The sequence below is a fragment of the Podarcis bocagei genome (genome assembly GCF_964188305.1).
Source record: "Podarcis bocagei genome assembly, chromosome: 1".
Taxonomy (NCBI): Eukaryota; Metazoa; Chordata; class Lepidosauria; order Squamata; family Lacertidae; genus Podarcis; species Podarcis bocagei.
The window spans coordinates 55,865,231-55,880,853 of record NC_138125.1 but is presented as its reverse complement, the minus strand read 5'-3'; positions in this window follow the sequence as shown (position 1 = coordinate 55,880,853).

Below are 15,623 nucleotides of genomic sequence, written 5' to 3'. Positions count from 1 at the left end.
AGCCGTTTTTGTGAGCTTAAAATGCTTCATGTATATTATCACAGTGACCTTTTCTAACAACCCTAGAAGTACAGCATCATAGGGTAGTGGCAAGACAGACTGATCTTGTCTTAGTGTGTTTGAAGCCAATACTAGATCTGAATCAGGGATTGGGGAATTTCTGGTTCAGAGCACCCACTCTTAACCACTGCACTGCCCCAACGTTCACTAGCAAATACACAATACATCCCATCTTATGTTTTAGTATACTAAATCACATTTTCTAGACCCCCCAAAATGGGGTGGGTGTGTTGCATTCTTCTTTTCCTCTTTCCACTGCCACTTTTGACTTCCAGCCGGTAAATCTCTAATGCAGCGCATTACACTTCAAAAAGCATTAGAAGACTGATGAGGAACAAAAGCAAACACAAAGTCATTTATTAAAGTATTGTACATATGACTCTGTATCCCAACTTATTGTTTGGAAGTGTCTTTACTTGGGGGTGGGCAGTCTCCACTTGCTTTTTCAAGTGGCAAGCTAGAACTGGGCGATATTTCTCACCGTGTCCATCATGACATCTGTGACTCAAGCTGGGGTGCCTACTTTTGAGAGAGCGCCCATTAGAAGTTAGAAAGCACAGGCAGAACACCATAGAAGAAATGAAGATAGAAAGTGAACCAGCCTAGAAACTGAAAATTGTTGACTTGGTAGAAAAAACAGCCCACTTTTTAGCTATATACCCACCTGGTCACAGAACAGAGGAGATCACAAGGAGGAGCGGCTAGTTTAGCTGGTTGGCTTGCCTCCCTTCCTTTTCGTTGTGAAGCCCATGAAATCACAAGTTTATGGTTCTGTTTATGCATTTAATCTTGAAAATATACAGGTTTGAGGGGGCTTTGAAGCTTGTAAATCTTGTTCCCAGGATAAAAACCTTTTCCTCAGATGACTAAAGCAATGTCCCTGTTACCCAGAAGAAGAAGAAACTCCCCCCACAGAGTCCCTGGTTAAAGCCTAAATGAAGAGCTAAACGATGGGATTCAGGAGAGGCAATTTGCAAGCAAAGGTTACCTAGGACACAAATAATTACAGCTTCACTTTTTTGCTGCTGACCCCATAAATCTCAAGGGAAATGTTTGCCACTAGTTCAAGTTTAAGAATAAGGAATTCCTTAGCCCTTTCTTTATTTGCTCAGATGGAGGAGAGAGAAAAATACCCTAAACAATATAGTCATATTGCCTTCCTTCTCAGCTTACAGCTTGTTTTAATTTCAACCTGGTTCATGTTTCAGTGAAATCCCCATTGTGATGTACATAGCAAAAAACAGTCCTTATGCTTAATCTGAGATTTGGGATATTGCAAAACATATTCCAAACATGCTTTCTTAGACTAACCCAGGCACTACTTTGTAGAGTTACTGCATGTATATTTTATGTCTATAAATATATAGTGGTGAATAATTCAAGGAACTGGGTACACTTACTACAACAGAATGTGATGTTTTCATTTGATCTGCTTTGGTTAAAAAAAAAACCCATCAGAAAATTTACAGCACTGATGTGCTATTTAAATATTTAATAATATTGGAAGCATCAGAGTCTATTTTCCTTTGAAGAGCGCTTAATTATGTCACTTAAAAATGAAGTGATGCTAAAGCCAGAATTATTTAAATTAGGTTTAACTTGGGCTAGGCAGTTACTGTAGAATTTAATGCTTTCAAGTATTTTATGTACTGCATACTCTGTGTACTTCAAAGTGCTGCGGTAGTCAGAAGTGAATCAACTAATAAAATAGTATCACAGTATTATTCTGATATTTTGCTTCCATGATCAACAATGCTCAGATTTTAAATCAGAGGAATACTTTTGTAAAGTGTGCTTTAATCCTGTATCCACTCTTTCACTTTAGGTTGTCTTCTTACATTACATCTTTTGTACACCAAAGTAGAGTCAGGATTCCTGACTCAGGAGTAGATAAACTCACAACTGTAATATAGATATTAACTATGCAAGGATCAGATTCCTTGCTGGTTGTATACACATACATTCCCATTTCAGGAAATCAAACCATTATCTTTAACAAAGCATTACTGAATATTGTAGTCATCAGGTGAACCAACTGTAATTTCTGGTTCATCTCAGCTCTAGTGTCAAGTGAAAGGGGGGAGATCTTTTGTACAACCTGATTCCCTCATTATTGACAGTTATGTTCAGTCAATGATATCCAGAGCTAGCTGCCTTTGTTGGCTTAGGGACTAGGAGATATTTGATGGCTAGGAGAAGTTTCTTTGTAGTTGTAGGGTGACAAGAGTCTAGGGTTAGCATCTGGATGAAAGAAAGGAGGGCTCCTATTGGATATAAATACTGTTTGTCTTGAGGGCATCTGATATTGTTTTGTAAAGTCTCATTGCCTGTGCCTGTGCTTATTTGTTCCCCTTTGCTCAACAGGTATATTCACTACTGTAAGATCTCCCATCTAACTTCTGGTTGTTTATATTGCTGCTCTTTACTGGTAGGCAGAGGTGGAGATGTGAGGTGCTGGCAGGGTCAGCAATGTGAAGGCATACTGAGCAGCACTCGGTTTGCTCTGCCAGTGTTTACAGTGCACTGATCTTGCTGTCACCCACCCCCTCTGCATCTCGGTAAGCAGGTGAAACATGACTGACCAGAGGTCAAGTGAGCAGGGCTGCCTGATAATTAGGTAGGTAGGTAGATAGTTGGATAACACAAAACCCTGGTGAAACCCAACTGCTGTGTCTGGAAAGAGACTCTGCATTGGTTCGCCTTGAAACTTCCATCTGCTCCATCCATCCCATTCAGCCTTGATTGAATTGTGCCCATCGTAGCAATCCCTCAAATACCATTCCCAGTATACAGAGCTTTAAAATCACTGATAGCTTTCTCCTCTCTTTTTAACACTGAGAAAAATGGAAAGAGGTCAGTGAGGAGAATGTGAATAGATAGATGATAGATAGATAATAGATGATAGATAGATAGATAGATAGATAGATAGATGATAGATAGATAGATAGATAGATAGATGATAGATAGATAGATAGATAGATGATAGATAGATGATAGATAGATAGATAGTTTGATTGATTGATAGATGATAGATAGATAGATGATAGATAGATAGATGATAGATAGATAGATAGATAGATAGATAGATAGATAGATAGATAGATAGATAGATAGATGATAGATAGATGATAGATAGATAGATAGATAGATAGATAGATGATAGATAGATAGATGATAGATAGATGATAGATAGAAGATAGATGATAGATAGATAGATAGATAGATAGATAGATAGATAGATGATAGATAGATAGATGATAGATAGATGATAGATAGATGATAGATAGGTAGATAGGTAGATGATAGATAGATGATAGATAGATAGATAGGTAGGTAGATGATAGATAGATGATAGATTTTACAATTTCTTATTCCTCCTTATTTATTTTACACTTCAATCTCTCAAGCTTGCAACATTTGTCTTTAAGTCCAAAACAAATGTCCACTTTTCCACTTTTCTGGCAATATCTTCCTTCATCTTTTTGTTTCTTTTCTTTTCTTTTCTTTTCTTTTTTCAGTGGGGTGGGAGAAGGACTCCACAGTCAGTCAACACATTTCACAAACTGACAATACTTTTCAGCCTTTGCCATCCAGAGACACATCTTGAGATAGCAGTATATGAACTGCAAATGTGGCATTTAACTTTACACCTTGTTGAAATGGGCTCTTAGCTGGGAAAGGGAGGGATCACTAAGTAGGAGAGAGGCTCTATGCCTTGGGAGCGATTATAGCTGAAAAATACGTTTTTGTCTTTAAAACAAAAGAGGTCGAAGCCCAGTGGAAAGTGGTTATGGATTTCCCTCCCGCCCCCCCAAAAAAAGATGTCATAATTTTTGCACTACAGTTGAACAACCTGACTACCATCAGCATTCCATTAGCTAGGGAGCACAAATACCTTAGTCTTAGAAATAAACATCTGCAATAGCATACATAATGGAATATCCTGCTATGTCTACAGTGGTATCCTCTGCTTGATTCAAAAAGCAAGACCAGCAAGCTGTCTTGTTACAATAGGCCACTATCTATCACATATCAAATACATAAGCTTATAGCAGAATAAATGCCTCTTAAACTGCTTTGCCTCCACTTTTTGCTGCGGGCTGTGATGTCAGCAGAGCCCCTTTTGGTGCTGAATAGAGGCCATTCTTCACCCCTCAGAATGGCAACACTAGATCTGTTCACTCCCCATGGTGTTTGGTAGAAGGTGCTTGTGGTAGCATCGCTTTTCAAAGCCTACCCATCCTTCCCCCAAGGTGATTTTTTTCTACATAGGAGAAGAATAAAGGGCATTGGATTGAATCAGGCTCCCTCAAGGTGCTTTGAACATTCAAATGAAATACCAGGGGCCTAAATATTTTTGCAGGGCGAAAATCTTGTCCATCTTATTTAAGAAGGTGAAATTTATACTTTAGTTGATTTTCATATGTAATACAGCATTTAGATTCCTGATTCTAATGGGTTTAGGGGTTGCTCGTGCATAAGTTGCCGCCACTCCTGGCTAGGTTACCTGGTTGAACCCTTTCTGACTGAACAGCCTCTAGCATCGTGACTGTCTCAGTCGCTGGCAGAATCCGTCAGTGGGCGTTTCTTGAACTTCTTCCAGCACAAAAATTCTTTGACGCCTAGTCTCCGCCTAGTCTCCCTGCGCGGAAGCCTTCTGCGCAGGGAGGGTGTGGGCAGCGGAGGACCCGTACTCTCTCCGGTGGTCTCCGGCGAGGAGTCTTGGAGCCTCCTCTCCGATTCCCCCATCTGCCCCCCTTCTCCACTGGTGTTACGCTGATTTCCTTCCCCAGCAAATGGGCTGCCCCTCTCCCTACTGGGACCCTCTCCGGCATCCCTCTGGAGCCTTCCCTCCGCCTCTAGCTCCGATGGCAGTTGCCTGACACTGATGTTTAGATGATAGTATGTTTAGGTGTTTACTATGAATTGTCCTTGTATTTTTGTAACTGATATTTACATGTAATGTTTATTTTGATACTAAAGAAGCTGCTCTATTTGTTAATTGTATCTTGTAGAATATAGAAATTCTCTGGTATTTTTTGCATCTGTTGTTCACTTAAGATGTTTTAATCTATTACATAAACCACCGATTATCCAAATACATACAAATACAGTGGCACCTCGGTTTTTGAACGTCTCTGTTGACGAACATTTCGGTTTACGAATGCTGTAAACCCAGAGGTAAATGCTTCATTTTTTGAACACGCCTCAGAAATTGAACATGCCACACGGCTTCCACATGCAATCAATCTGAGTTCAGCTAATCTCAGGAGCTCTCTTGCAACCAATTTGTTTTTGTGAGTGTCTGCACCTTGGTTTTCGAACGTTTCAGAACTCGATCAGTCTTCCGGAACTTATTAGTTCAGAAACTGAGGTACCACTGTAAAACAATTATATCAGATTTATTTCAATTTATATTCCATCAGCGCTAGCAAGCATGGTCAATGGCCTGGCATTCTGAAAGTTGTAGTTCAGCTACATCTGTAGGGCCAAAGGTCCCCCACACCTGTTTTAAATGTTCAGGGAGCAAGTGATGGAGAACACCTCTCTACCTGAGATCTTGGAAAGATGCTACCAGTCAGACAATACTGGGCTAGATGGACAAGTATAAGAGCTTCTTCTGTTACAGTATATGACCTATGTGGAAATGCAGAAGCCTAGATGGCAGAGAGAAATTAAAAACATTTTTCCTTACAATAAAAAAGTTGCTTAAATGAGTTAAGTGCCACCCAATCACCCGCCCAATATTCAGTTATGAGTATAATAAACTGAGAAACTTTCAACATAAGAACACTGAGTTCCTCCTTGTGGTAATATAATTGTTCCATTTTTGCTTTTAAATGAATACATCTGTGCACAAGAGAGAAACAGCGAGGGCAAAGGCAGAAAAGGGAAGAGATACGAGTACTTTATTTAAAATGATAGATGCCTCCCCAAAATAAAAGGAGTATCCAGAGCTGAACTCTTAAGTTGGAATAACACTGTCAAACACTAAGTTTCTTTCTTTCTTTCTGGCAAGAGGTAATATAGAAAGATAATTAAATCTCAGAGGCCCTTTTTCATCTCATACAGTTTTTCTCTGAGTGGAAAGAAAGCATTGAAGCTGCCCCCAAAAGACACCTTCAAACCTGCCATTGCCCTGAATGTAAAGGCAAGAAATGAAGGCACTGCATTGATTTGTTCATGTTTTTATGACACTTAATGTGCATTGGGGAGGAAGCAAAGGATGAGGGCGGGGGAGATGCGAGTGCTGTTTTTAAAAGAAATACAATGGTTTCATGTTTGTAACCAACTGGTGTTTTTTAAGGCTTACAGGAATGGCTTTGTTTGCGGTTAGGGTTGCTAACTTTTCAACTGGCAACTGTATTAAACTTCTGTGAAAGGTAGAAAAGTATGTCCAGTTAGTTTCCCCCACCCCTGGCCCGATGGGAACATTATTTACAATGGAATATGCCAGAAGCTGCTATTTCCCATCATTACTATTTTTGCAATGCAAAATCAAAGAAAAAAGGGTGATTATTTGAGGAGCAGAAGATTTAGAGGGTGTTCTCTCACATATCTGTTCTGATAGCCACAATTTGGCCAGAGGCTCTGTTCTAATTGTTTTAACCACACATTTGAATGCACCCAAAGTATTACTTTGAATAGACGCAGTGGACTGAATGGAGCTAAGTTAGTAATGTCTATTCATTTCAATGGGTCTACTCTGGGTATGTAGGCCACCATGCTTGGTTTTAACTGAATCATGCAGATTCTCTTATTTCTAAGGAGGTTTCACTTCCCTATGGAGCCAAGGAGGAAAACCTTTAAAGATTGCTACTGCTTTCTTGAAGTAGGTCATAGAATCATAAAACTGGAAACAAACCCAAGGGTCATCTAGTCCAACTCCCAGCAATTAAGAAATCAAAACTATGGTTGCTAAAGAACATCCCTCAGCAGTCCCCTGCGTTAGGCAAGAATCTGATGTAAGCTCTCTTCTAATATATTCCCCTTACCACCCTTCTCATGCCAGAACGTAAATGCATCATGATTGCCAGAATCATGCAAAAAAAAAAAAAAAAAATTAGGGTGGGTTTGTACGCAGCATCCTTGTTGGCCTAAATAATGCTGGGGAATGTAGCTTATTATTTAATTATCTATCATAATATTGGTAACGTATTGAAGGAAGCTGAATACAGTTAAAGTCAATGGCAAAAGAATCACTGGTTTAAGTTCTATGCAAATTAGAGTCTGAGTCATGCGCATAATGCTGATTCTTCGACATGATTCATATTATGTCCTTTATAGAGTTCTTCCACCACTTCAAGCATCATTGTTCAAAATCATTCTGCTACAATGTGGAAATCCATTTATATTATGTTCTAGCCTCACAGATCACTAAACCAAAGTGCTTATATATTATAGTTTAGGAGACACGGGATAATACTGAAGATGGAAAATATGTATTTCAGGGCACTTCAAAGTTTCAGTTTACCTGGTTGAAGTAAGAACTGCTATATACCCAAATAAGTATGTGCAATTATGATTCATAGTTTGATTATCCAGATTTTACATGATATCTCATGAACTCATATGTCAGTCAAAAAGTGATTAAATCATAGCATTCCTTTTGCTAATATTTTTAAATCTCTAATAACCATTACAGTGGTACCTCGGGTTACATACGCTTCAGGTTACATACGCTTCAGGTTACAGCTCCGCTAACCCAGAAATATTACCTCAGGTTAAGAACTTTGCTACAGGATGAGAACAGAAATTGTGCTCCGGTGGTGCGGCGGCAGCAGGAGGCCCCATTAGCTAAAGTGGTGCTTCAGGTTAAGAACAGTTTCAAGTAAAGAACAGACCTCCAGAATGAATTAAGTACTTAACCCGAGGTACCACTGTACTGCAAATACGTATCACAATGTGCATGGATATCCTGTATATTTGAGTCTTCCTCATTGCTTCTGTGGAACACAGTTCTGAAAAGGCCTGTATATCACAGATATTTATTTATTTCCAATAGTCATAGACCACTTTTTACCACAGATGGTCACAGATAGTATTTTACAGAACAAATGATAAGGTAATCCATCAATCCAAATAATAAGTTTAAAACTAACGGAAACCAAATATGATTTCAATAAATGGGCATAGCAGAGCATACTTAAAATACCTGCTGAAAGAGAAATATCTTCATCGAACAGTTTTGCACTTCTAGTGAATTTTCATGGATATAATACAATATAATGGTGTAAAATTTTAATCAAAATTGCATAGAAACATATTGCTCACCAGAGCAAGACCTTCTGAGCATATTACACCAATCCTAGTCCAACTGCATTGGCTACCAATTAGTTTCTGGGCCCAATTCAAAGTGCTGGTTTTCATAGAATCATAGAATCATAGAATCATAGAGTTGGAAGAGACCACAAGGGCCATCGAGTCCAACCCCCTGCCAAGCAGGAAACACCATCAGAGCACTCCTGACATATGGTTGTCAAGCCTCTGCTTAAAGACCTCCAAAGTAGGAGACTCCACCACACTCCTTGGCAGCAAATTCCACTGTCGAACAGCTCTTACTGTCAGGAAGTTCTTCCTAATGTTTAGGTGGAATCTTCTTTCTTGTAGTTTGGATCCATTGCTCCGTGTTCGCTTCTCTGGAGCAGCAGAAAACAACCTTTCTCCCTCCTCTATGTGACATCCTTTTATATATTTGAACATGGCTATCATATCACCCCTTAACCTCCTCTTCTCCAGGCTAAACATGCCCAGCTCCCTTAGCCGTTCCTCATAAGGCATCGTTTCCAGGCCTTTGACCATTTTGGTTGCCCTCCTCTGGACACGTTCCAGTTTGTCAGTGTCCTTCTTAAATTGTGGTGCCCAGAACTGGACACAGTACTCCAGGTGTGGTCTGACCAGAGCAGAATACAGTGGCACTATTACTTCCCTTGATCTAGATGCTATACTCCTATTGATGCAGCCCAGAATTGCATTGGCTTTTTTAGCTGCCGCGTCACACTGTTGGCTCATGTCAAGTTTGTGGTCAACCAAGACTCCTAGATCCTTTTCACATGTACTGCTCTCAAGCCAGGTGTCACCCATCTTGTATTTGTGCCTCTCATTTTTTTTGCCCAAGTGCAATACTTTACATTTCTCCCTGTTAAAATTCATTTTGTTTGTTTTTGCCCAGTTCTCTAATCTGTCAAGGTCGTTTTGAAGTGTGATCCTGTCCTCTGGGGTGTTAGCCACCCCTCCCAGTTTGGTGTCATCTGCAAATTTGATCAGGATGCCCTTGAGTCCATCATCCAAGTCGTTGATAAAGATGTTAAATAAGACCGGGCCCAAGACAGAACCCTGTGGCACCCCACTAGTCACTCTTCTCCAGGATGAAGAGGAACCATTGATGAGCACCCTTTGGGTTCGGTCAGTCAGCCAGTTACAAATCCACTGAGTGGTAGCAGAGTCAAGACCGCATTTTACCAGCTTCTTTACAAGAATATCATGGGGCACCTTGTCAAATGCCTTACTGAAATCAAGGTAGGCTATATCCACTGAGTTCCCTTCATCTACCAGGCTTGTAATTCTGTCAAAAAATGAGATCAGGTTAGTCTGACATGACTTATTTTTCAGAAATCCATGCTGACTATTGGTGATCACAGCATTCCTTTCTAGGTGTTCACAGACTGTTTGCTTAATGATCTGCTCCAGAATCTTCCCTGCTATTGATGTCAGACTGACTGGGCAGTAATTATTTGGGTCCTCTCTTTTCCCCTTTTTGAAAATAGGGACAACATTTGCCCTCCTCCAGTCTGCCGGGACTTCGCCTGTTCTCCAGGATTTCTCGAAGATGACTGCCAGTGGTTCTGAGATCACATCTGCCAGTTCTTTTAATACTCTTGGATGCAGTTCATCTGGCCCTGGAGACTTGAATACATCTAAACTAGCCAAATATTCTTGTACTGTCTCCTTAGTTATTCTGGGCTGTGTTTCCTTTGCTGTGTTTCCTTTGTTTTGACCTATAAAGTCTTAAAAATGGCTCAGACCGCAATACCTCAAGGACCGCCTCTTTCCATATAAACCTACCTGGACCCTGAGATCATCTTTTGAGGCTCTCCTTCATGTGCCTCCTCCTCAAGAGGTTCAGAGGGTAGCAGCACGAGAACGGGCCTTCTCTGCAGTGGCTCCCCATCTGTGGAATGCTCTCCCAAGGGAAGGTTGCTTGGTGCCTTCATTATACACCTTTAGGTGCCTGGCAAAAACATTCCTTTTAAACCAGACCTTTGGCTGATCTGTTTGACACCCTGTACCCTTTTAAAATGGGAGGGAGGGGGTTGGATAGGGGTTATTGGGTTGTTGTTGTTGTTTTTATTTTGATTATGTATTTTGTGGTTTTGTATTTTGATTTTGTTCTGTGAACTGCCCTGAGACCTTGAGGTATAGGGTGGTATATAAAAATTCTAATTCTAATAATAATAATAATAATAATAATAATAATAATAATAATAATAATAGGAGAAAATAGCACAAAAATGCTTACGAATTTTCATGAGAATTTTTTTAAAGAACAAACTTGCAAACAGATATAGAAATGTGGGAAACTTAAGATTTTGGATAGTGACAGGAAACCTCTGTGCCCACAAGCAGTCAAGCATGGGGCCCATGTTTATAGCTTAAGTTTCTTGCGTAATAGAAATTTCATAGCACGAATGTGCTGTTTGAATGTTGACTGCAACATTATGGGAAGAATCTTTTTCTGTGTGCAATATGTTAGATGTTCTGCATGAACACGCCCAAGGCAGATTTCTAGGGGTCCTCTTCTTTTTAAGATTTCTCCTGTAACCTTCAAGCTAGTCATGCCTGCCTTTCTTCTTGCAAAATGAATTCCATAATTGAACACATTTCTATTGCTTTGTGTTTGGGGCTTGGTGGGTATCCCCCCCCCTTCATTTTAGCTACTGGAGGGGAAGGGTTTATCAACTTTTGGAAGCACAGAGATAGCCTCAGGGTCTCTGTCAGTTGGGTACAGCCTAGACATCAAAGGACATTATCATTGTGTAAAATTGCCAGAAGGCAAATACTATTTACAGACCCTCTGGCCCCCGTTATGCTGAAATGATAAGAAATGTCAGCGTGGTATATTGAGCTGAATAATAAACATTCCTGCCAACCCCTTATAAAGTCTACAGTGTTGAAGCTGCTTTTTGTCTTTTTTTTCTCTTTCTTTTTTTTAAGGAAAAGAAAATTCCTGCCCTTTCTTGTTAAGAATTTATTGGAACCTTTCCTGTTAATTATGTCTGTGGTGTGGTAAAAGAAGGGGGAAAGTTCAGAGAAGATCTGTACTTTTCCTGTGAAATATAGGTTATCCATTTTTAATTAAATAAGGTCTAAATGTAACCCACTTTAATTCCACAGCTAATTAAAAATGAAATGACTTAACAGTGCTGGGTGTCATCATTAACCAAATTGTTCATATAAAAATGCAAAATGGAAAAGTCTACAGGAAGTAAAACCAGTGTGTTCTAGGGCCCACCATGGTGTTTACAGCAGCTGTGTGAAGCGACACACTGTTTAAACAGAAAGCATTTGAAGGTTATTCTTACAACATTGGAAGTGTGGTGGTTTATTGTAAGTCTGCCATCAACACCAAATACAATGTGGTGAAAGCTGAGGCCCCAAAGGCCTTACTTGAGCAATGGCCTGGTGGCTTTGTTTTCTTGCTACTGTCAGAGGCAGGTGCTGGGGATCATCACAACAGTGGGGCTATGGGACTCACCTGACCACTGTGCAGCTGAACTGCTGCAGTGTACCAGGACAGTGTGTGTGTGTGTGTGTGTGTGTGTGTGTGTGTGTGTGTGTGAGAGAGAGAGAGAGAGAGAGAGAGAGAGAGAGAGAGAGAGAGAGAGACATGATCAGTGCAAGCGTGCCATATGGAGCACCCGATGGGCTCCATTGATGTGTTTGCACCTCACTGATCCCACTCCTTCTCTGTCTCAGTATGCTGCAGCATGACATTGGCTGCTGCATACATGCCTACCTCAGAAAGCCAGATATATGAGACACACAAATGACGGGGTCAGAACAAGAGAACTGGTAGATTAGTAAAGCAAAACCTGATCAGTTACTTGGAACAGAGCCTACTGAAGAGAATGATTCTAAACGTGCATCAGGCAAACATGTGCTCGGTGAATACAGTGGTGCCTCGCATGACGGAATTAATTCGTTCCGCAAGTTTTTTCTTCTTGCGAGTTTTTCGTCTTGCGAAGCACGGTTTCCCATAAGAATGCATTGAAAATCAATCAATGCGTTCCTATGGAGACCCTCCGGGGACAGAGGGGAAGCGCCCCGCGCCTTCCCCTCTGTCCCTGTACCTGTTTTAAAGCAAGGGAAGGGGCAGCGGGGAGAATCGCTTCTCCCCGTTGCCGCCCCTTGGTTCAAAAGGGGTTCGGGGAGAGAGGGGAAGGCGCGCGCCTTCCCCTCTGTCCCCAGAGATTGCAGGGCTGGCAACAGGGAGAAGCGATCTTCTCCCGGCCGCCCCTTGCTTCAAAAGAGGTCCAGGGTGCGGGGGCAAGCTTCGTTTTGCGAAGCAAGCCCATAGGGAAATTCGTCTTGCAAAGCAACTCGAAAACGAAAAAACCTTTCGTCTTGCGAGTTTTTCGTCTCGCGAGGCGTTCGTCTTGCGGGGCACCACTGTATTGTGTTCTGCATTTATTGATCAGGAAAGAAACCTAACAGTCCCACCATTTCCTGGTCACTTTTCATCCTTGTATTTTCGGAATTTACTAGCAAAGTTCCTGTCACTGTTGCAAGGGAACTGGGAAGGTTCATTCCCTGTCAGTGAGGGTCAGACTATAGTCAGAGCTGAAAGGCATGCTTTGCCCTTGTCAGAACATTTATTTTTAATGCCATTTGGAGAACTATGAGATTTGATGCATAGCTACATTGCAATCTATACTTTAGTCCGGGTCAGTTTCTATCAGGATCCACAAATATCAACTTTTTCAAACATCCTTGGACTGTGGCTTTGTATAAGGATCTCAACTCCTTTAATGTGGCTGTATCAGCATTGTTCTCACCACTTGGCAGCTATGATGATATCAGCGCTTTCACATAAATGGCTACTACTTGTTGACTTCATCTGAATTCACACATACCCTTGCCAATTAATGATGAAAAGGCAGAATTCAGGCAAAATTAAGCACACTCAAATCCAATTTATTTCAAAGGAAGCATTAAACAATGTGATCAGATTTTCCCCAGTGAAATTAACAGGGTTTAAAAGTATTTAGCTTGTGTTGGATCAATGCCCAGAGGGTTATGCTGTTGTTCTTTGTCTTTTGCACTCATTCCTTCTAGATCAATACCAAACTGGTACTGTCATTAAATGGACTCAGGCAGAACACTTCCTGAAAATGTGAATACCTGGAGTGCTTGTTTCCATTTTAGTGCTTGGTAATAATACATCATACCTTTAACCACAATTCATGATTTTCCCCAGCACTAGGCAAACTATTGGTACAGTTTAATACAGCTTCTCCAAAATAAAAGATACGCTATAGTGATAAATAATCCCTAAACAGCATGTTATAGCCCATTTGCCAAAAAGAAGCAATAATCACATACCAACCTGAGAAACAGACCTGTAGAGAAGGAAGCTGGATGTCACACTAATTAGTCAGCAAAACTCTATAAGGTTTGGTAAATTACAGTCAGCAGATAATGGATACATAAGACTACAGGAAGCTACCTTCTGAGCTAGATCTGGGTGAGGTCATCAGAACAACTGGAGTGAGTTGTCATCAATATGTTGATCACACTCAGATGATATTGGGGGCGGGGGGGCGGGACTGAGTCAAATGTGACACTGCAGGTGTTTAACTGGTGCCTGGATTCAGTAATGGGCTGGGTTAATAGCAAATAAACTAAAGCTGAATCTTGAGACTAGGATGGTAATTGATGTGGGGTGAGTGGCTCTCATCCCTTCTAGATGGTGTTGGTTGCACTTCCTGAAAAAACAGCATGTGGAGGCACATTATCACTAGCCTGGGCTACTCTGCTATTTGGAGTACAAAATGTGGCTGCCAGATTTTGACAGGTAGAGCCAGGATGGATCCTAGTAAAGATTCTAAAATGTTGCATTGGTTACCTATTTACTTCTGATCCCAGTTCAAGGTGTTGGTGCTTCCCTTTCAAGACTAAACTGCTTGAGACCCAAAGGAATGTCTCACTCTCTGCCTGTTGTTGTGCTTGCGTTCCACCTCCTTATTTTTTGTGTTTTGGGGGCTTGTCTTACCTTTGCTTCTGAGAGAAATGAAAGCTGGGGGAAGGGCAAGCCCTGACCCCACCCTACCCCAAACCCTTTCTATGTTAGCTAGTTTCTTGGTCTGTTTTGTTTTTTCAAGTGTTTCCCCTACCTGGAGATAGGGGTGGGGTATCTTGTTTATGAGTTCTATGACTTGCTAAGAAGAGGACAGCAGCTTCTAGAAAGCCTCTGTCACTGAATATGTGTTAATGTGATTGTGGGTGACAGGAAAAAAAGACTGAACATGGCTTTGGGGGGGGGTTCAGAATCTTGGCAGGGCTATGCCCCACTTTACCCATGTGAAGGGCCTCTCCTGTATGGAAGTAATGGCTAGGAGTGTTGCAGTGCATTCAGAACGACATTCAGGTCCCACAGCCGCAACACTTGTTCTGTGAAATTTCACTTATCTGAGCACAAAGAATTATACCCAAACATTGATACATGAAAAGCTGATTCATGTATCCCACTTCCTTACTTGAATGATTTCCTGGGAACGTACATTCAGGAGCTGTGTGTACTTGTGCCTGACTAATGGTTGTGGAGAAAAGGAGGGAAAGGGCTAAATTGTGTCCTATTGGGATCCCAACCATATGTGCAGGTGTGTCCATGAAAAACTGCACACGGCGCACTGGATGGCTTTCATTCTAGTTTTTTTAGTGTTTAGGATGAGTTAAAAACAAAGGCCTTTTTGCATAATCCACTGCTAGCTTTTCATGGACCAAGCCCTATTTAAATAAATGTCAGTTGACTTGGCTTTTTGGTTCTAGTTTTGGATGGATGTTTGAAGATTGGATAAACTAAAAACTTTTTTTAAAAAAAGCTATACTTTTTGCTGCATATCTTAACTTAGATATCCACCACACTCGACATCTAAAGCGGTGGCAAAGCTCACCAGCGCTTAGAATGGCATCCGCTAATGCGCTTTTCATGTCCATTGACTTAAATGAGGGGAAAATTGTTTCCCATTTGATGTTGTTCCCCCAAATGTTCAGGATTTTCTGCTGAAGAAACTGATTGTGAACAGCTTGTCATGGAGCACATTGCCGGATTTATTAATTTTCTCTGAAGGACTTAGAAAGTAGCAGCAGCAGCCAGGGAAAGACTGAAAGTAATGCACTAATATAATGAAAGCTGATTTGAAGGGGAGGGGTATGTGTAATGAATGCAAACCAAGGGATGATTCATCATGATAAAAAATGCACCTAGGTTTCCCTATAAGTCTCTTTTATTAAGGCAATCTTTGGCGTAATGTTGTTTTACCTTGGCTTCCACCTCTAGCGAA